This window comes from Pundamilia nyererei, unplaced genomic scaffold, assembly GCF_000239375.1.
Source record: "Pundamilia nyererei isolate P.nyererei 1_Seehausen unplaced genomic scaffold, PunNye1.0 scaffold00150, whole genome shotgun sequence".
Classification (NCBI taxonomy): Eukaryota; Metazoa; Chordata; class Actinopteri; order Cichliformes; family Cichlidae; genus Pundamilia; species Pundamilia nyererei.
In genome coordinates this window covers 798102-804433 of record NW_005187551.1, presented here as the reverse complement: position 1 = coordinate 804433, position 6332 = coordinate 798102, and the positions used below count along the sequence as shown (strand labels likewise).

Sequence of the window (6332 nt, the reverse complement as noted above, 5' to 3'; positions counted from 1 at the left end):
AAAGAGAGTAAAACCATGACTGGTGACTATACCCTGACTTTTCATTATCTGCTGTAATAAGATGAGATGTTTTTGTTTTTATGAACATTTTTTTGTTTGTTTGTTTTGTTTTGGGCACTATGGGTATGCTAACTGTGTTTCCTAGTTGTTAGCAACAGCATACTGACCCAGTGGGACTGAATATTAAACATCATCATCTGCCAGCTCCCTACCACAAAGCTTGTGTGATAACAGATTGCATTGATGTGAGAATACTGCAGGTGTGAACTCACAGTGAGTGATGGGTTGTCCTGTGTCCTGCCTCCTGTGCGCTCTCCTAGACGGCGCCCGTGCCAAAATCAGACAGATCGTTTCCAGTAGCGAGGACGCCTTTGAAGGGGACCATCCCCTGCTCTGCACTTGTGAGAAAGGGCAGTTTAAGAAAATCTGATTCTCCTCAAGTCTTGTCAGTTATTTAACTTTGTCATGTAGTGAAAAGTAATTTTAACAAAATATCTTCCTTTCTTTTCTCTTGGATCTGTCTGTCAAAGAATTAAATGACCTTAGCCTGTTTACTGATGCAGTAAAGAGCAACAGAGTTTTACATTTTGAAGACTTTTTTTAAATGCCAATCAAAATACACAATCTTACTTTTTAACAGGATCCAGTGTTAAATAGTTATAGTTTCCCTTCAGCAATGAGTTGAAGGGAGAATATAAAGCTGCACTGCTTATGTTGACCTGTTAAGTAAAGATGGTAACATGTATCATATCAGTCAGTAAAGGCAAATGAGGTTTATTGGCGCTCCATTAACCTATTTAAAGTAGTTTGCTTTGGATTTTGTGGACATCAAAGAGACTGGCTTTGAGAGACAGCTTCAAAGCCATCGCCCCTCCATAATGGGCATGGTCATTGTCTGAGAAAAATCATGATGCTGGCTATCTTTCAGATGTTAGAATTAAATTAGATTAGTCAAATGCAAATGGTTAACTGGTGTAACACAGCCAACCGCTAACTACAGAGAGTGAAATTCTAATAATTTTGTTTTTCTCTCCAGAAATGTACACCTTCACTGTAAATTTGAATGTATGCAATGAAAACCGAAATAGAAAACTGCATAAGAGAGCCCAGAGCAGGGGTGTCCAACTCCACGCCTCAAGGGCCAGTGTCCTCCAGGTTTTAGATATCACCCTGGGTCAACACACCTGAATCAAATGATCAGTTCATCATCAGGCCTCTGGTGAACTTCAAGACATACTGAGGAGGTAATCTAGCCATTTAAATCAGCTGTGTTGGATCAAGGACACATCTAAAACCTGCAGGACACCGGCCCTTGAGGCCTGGAGTTGGACACCCCTGGCCCAGAGTAATATTTACTTACTTTGCTTATTTGCTTTCCTTACTGGATTCCTAACTATAGCCTGAGCCGATATGAATGAACAACAATTCAGTTCAACAGTTACATAGATTTTATATCTGGAAATATCTAATCAGTGAGGGGTGTCTAGCATATTGGCGTGGTACTGAAACACTCACATGTTGCAGTTACACCATGAAAGGCTGTAGAACAACATCGGGGTAACATTGTACAGGAACATTTCAGAGCCTATAAGTGATTTACAAGGAGTGGATCAGAAGAAGCAAAGCCCAACCATCAGATCAGAGGCACACTAATCCCACCCGCAGATTGGACTGCTAATGATAATAATTTGAATGGCCCTCAGTGACAAATTATCTGCCCTTGTTGGATGGGTAAGTCCTGATGCACCTTAAATATACACTGGCTCTTATCAAGAAAAAAATAATCTACTGTTGGTGTGAAGAGCTCATCTGCACGCTTTTCTCCTCACTCACTTTTTTTTACAGTATTACTGTGGTTTCTTGTTGTTTGTTTAAAAACATCTGTGAATAAGAGTGAAAAAATTTTTGTTATAATCTTGAAAATTCTATTTTCAAATAACAAATTCATATTTGTAACACTGTAATACTATCATGCTATTTTTACCTATATTCATATTGCATGTGAAATTGGACAAAGAAAAACAGAGTTGAAAGCCACACATCAGAGCTGGTGCAGTGCAGTCGGTAACAAGCCTCATGACGATATTGTTAAATCACTCCAGCAGCTGAAAATAAATCAGTCTTATCCAGCTGTATGTAGTGAGTTGGTTCATTCACTGAGAAAACACCAGCTTGCTACTATTAATGTGCAACAAAGCTTACAAACGCTGCACACTCACAGATCTTGTCAGGTATAGAGCACAATGTAGAGGCCTCATTTTAACAATTCCCCTTGAATTAGATTTCACTCTTGACTTAATCTCTTTATTCGTGTGGAGAGGCTTTTTTTGTCAAGGAGGTTGTGCATGATGTGGCTTAATCCTTCTGCCTGCATGGGCACAGACAGGCCTTTGATCAGCTCCTGTTTGATGAGAGATATCGACAGACCTCATCTGACACAGCGGACAGCAACCCTCCCTGCCCCCTCCTCCTGCACTTGTTGAGGTTGATGAGATTAAAAGGGGAGAAGATGGAAGCGTCAAATGTCGGGAAACATGGTAGTGGAAAAAAAAATTGCGGTGGCACCAGCAACTGGCTGGACCTTGACTTGATTTATGAGCGTGCTCTATTTCTTTTTATTTCTGTCTCTCCATCTCTCTCTCTTTCTGGGTGTTCCCCTTCACTCGCTTCCTATCTCATTGTGCATACACATGAGCAACACAAAATCAGAAATATGAGAGCACACATGCAAACAGGGAAAAATGCACACTCCACAGCCTGCCATCCTTTTGCAGAAGGTTAATAATGATCTCCTGTGTGACTTTCTGAGAGGTCACAATGGACTCTGAACAAAATAAGAGTTTGGCTTGTACATGAAGGCTTTTTCCCTATAGTTCAGTGTCCCCTTCGTGGCTGTGTGACATTTAGAAACACTAATAATGTGCTAATGATGCAGTATTTTCACAGAGCTGCCCCATGTCACCAGGTACTGCAGCTTTCTCTTGTTTGCCCTCTGAAAGAGTCAAACACTTAATTAATGTCTAATTTAACCTGAGACAAAAGGTGACAGAGGATGTGCTCATTTGATTTGATATACAGAGCGTTCCTCTTGTCACTATGGTGCCAAACGACTGACTGAAGAAGCAACTAAATGGTACATCCATTTTACTGAGAAATCCTGACTTCATTGCCAGTGAAAGATAATGATTATCATTCCGACTTTTACATGCTTGGGTTTTGAGTTAGCCTACTGAAAATGTTTACCCTATATATTTTATATTTAGATTCTCAGAAGAGTATGTATCTTCAAATTACAGACAGTTAAAAGGCAAATGAAGGAACACATGAGCAAATACTGAAAACCACACTGGAGTCAAAGCACCAGCTGCTGGTTTATAGAGCAATCACACAACTATTTAAGACTAGACAGTACAACCTGTCCACTGTCGGAATTCACTAGAAGAAAGGCTATAATTCTGTGGCACATACACTATAGTACATGGTGGTGTACAGGGCCTCAAAAGAACGTTATACAGAAATCAACACTCAAAGTCAACAACAAGGCCACTGTGCATGTTACCGTTAAGCAACATATGCCAAAGTGATGGAGTATCCATCTGTTTGTTCTCTCTGTGTAAAGCTCATGCCTTTATGTTTTTCAGTCATTGTTCCTCACTTCCTGTTTCGGTTTGGTACTCATTTGTCTTTATTTATTTCAGCTGTGCTTCATGTCCCCCAGCTGTGTCCACTTCCCTTCATTATTTTGTGTGTGTGGGGGTATTTATAGACCCTCTTAGGCCTGTTAGCTTTGTTAGCTTATCTTGTGTGTTTCCAGCCTGCTCTACAAACTCAGTGCATTTGATTTACTTTCCTTCTGATGGATTTTGTGTTTTATATCAGCTTGAATTAAATGTATGTTAACTTAACTTTTACTCCTTTTTGGAGGCCTTGTATTTAGATTAGATTAGATAAAACTTTATTAATCCATCGGGCAGGTTCCTCCGGGAAATTCTGTAAAGAAAGAAAGCTTCACATGCACTGCGAGCAGGGTTTGAACCTGCGCGGGCAAACCCTATTGGATTTCAAGCCCAACACCTTAACCACTCGGCCATCACAGCAGAGCACTGGCTTGTTACAAAATTTTTTAAAAAGCAGGAAATTGCCAGTTGCAGCCCTTTTATGACGTGTAATACAAGACAGAATCAGTCTGAGTGTGATGAACAACGACAGTACATTTAATTATAAATAAAAACTAAAAAAAGGATTTTTTTGTGCCAAAAATTAATATTTTCACCGTGTGCCGTTGTAATCATTAGAAGTGCTTCTCTTTGAGTCTGATGCACAGAACACACATTGTGGCAAAAGTGAGAGAGGCTGATGTGTTGTCAGAGCAAAATGCCCTCTGCTGAGAAAATAACCCTGCTTGAACCTCTCCTCACACACAGGAATGAAAGTGTAGTTGAAAGCTATTTTTTCCCAATTTGCTTCTGTTTAAGCAGATTGTCAACTGCTGAATACCAAAGCCTGGCTGCCCCTGACATTATTCATAGAGCAGTGGACCAGACTCACAGACTGCAGGAATTATAAAATACTGAAAGAAATTCTATACAAAGAGCACTTCAGCCACGATCTACAAGGGCTGAAGGCCCTGGCTGTTTTTTTTGTCCTCTTTCTCTTTAAGCCAGGAGTAATATTATGGGTGCAATTTAATATCTGAGAGGAGGGAGGGATCTGGATTTTCATAATCTTATGATAAGGAAAGGGATTAAGAATAAAGAAGGGATTAATTCGCTTGATCTGCCAATATGGTGGACCAACAATTCCCCCCCGATCCCGCCCCAGGAAGTGATATGTTCTCCCCTTGTACAAACCTAAGTATAACCCAGTTACTATTCTCTGAAGAAACTTAATTTGGACACATCAGATTTTCATAACTGGACCTCGTAACCTGGTAATATTCCAATACAATATTCACATAAGATATACTGTGGTCATACAGAACAGTTTACAAAACACAAGTACAGTAAGTTAGTATTAATCAGTGAACTGAGTGACACACTATTTATGTGGATATGTAATTATGTGTAAGTACAACCCAGTGATCCATCACAGCAGTTAGTGATATGGGGTTTTTACCATAACGCCAGAAAACCTGAATGCAAGATCATAAGTAAGCTGTGTGTAGAAGTGCAAACATCCACATGTAATTATCTCGTTTTGAACATAAATTTTTATCTAATCAGCTAGGCACAGCTGGTCTTGTCATGTGTTTCTCTACCTGCAGGCCTCTCTTGGACCGAAGCTGTCATCACATGCAGATTTTATGGCATATTTCTTCTCCTCTGCAGCTTTTGTGAGGTTTCTGTGAATTTAGCAGAACATGAACCAGTCATCCTCCTGCGGCAGGTTCTGGTTGAAGTGCCTCTCAAGCTTACAGTAGATCTCCCAGAGAGCAGAGCAATAACTTTGGGAATAATTACAACTAATAATAGTGCCATTGATGGGACGAGAACGTCAGAGAAGAATATGAATGGCAACAAAGGCCGCTACAACAATAACAACCTGACTGGCTTATATTCATGCTCCTGCCAGTACAGCCCAGTTTCTCAGCAATTTGTGATATAGTCCCAAACTTCAATCTTTTGATTTGTGTTGCTGGATGCAATATTTCATCAGTCTACTCTCATATATAAGCTGCAGATTAAAAAGCATAGAAGTCGGCATAAGGGGATTGGAGAGGTAGCGAAAGAGTACTTTATTGACACAAACGCAAGTGTGAGTTATGTATGTCACAGTTTTTCACATATATGTTATTCATTATAAATATGTCGCTTGGTTAAATGTGCACATTAAAAACCAATGGGTGCATTACTTTCAATTCATGTTGATAAACAGGAAAAAATAAACTACATTATGAACTGCCATTAGACTGGGACTGAAAAGGTGTAAGTGAGACAGGTAGATCGCTTACTACTGATCAGATATGACAGCTAATGTCGTGATGAATTATTAAATTGGCAAAATTGGCAATCAATCATAGATAACAAGTCAGAAATGACTAAATGACTTATTTTTAAGATGCAGAGTTTAGTGCAACTACAAGATAGAACATGCAAGGATATTATTGCAGTGCAATATTCAATACTAACCAAAACTTCATGCTTTATAAGTTTGTTTACAGAAGATGAGATGCCAAAACTATTTATTTGCATGTATCACAAAGCCAAGGCTCAGTGGCTCAGAATGCCTGACCGAGTCCCAGTCAGAATGTCATGGTCCTGGGCCATGTGGGCCCAGTATTCTCAGTTCCTTGTATTTTTGTATTTCGTTCCTTATTTAGGTCATGTTTCCTG

At 39.6% G+C, this 6332-nt stretch overlaps 1 non-coding gene across 1 annotated transcript; it reads right to left on the bottom strand.

Annotated features, from left to right (window-relative positions):
- Positions 1 to 4015: 4015 nt before the first annotated feature.
- Positions 4016 to 4097, bottom strand: trnas-uga (transfer RNA serine (anticodon UGA)). The gene has a single exon. It is a non-coding gene; the product is annotated as a tRNA-Ser (tRNA).
- Between the last annotated feature and the right edge of the window lie 2235 nt (positions 4098 to 6332).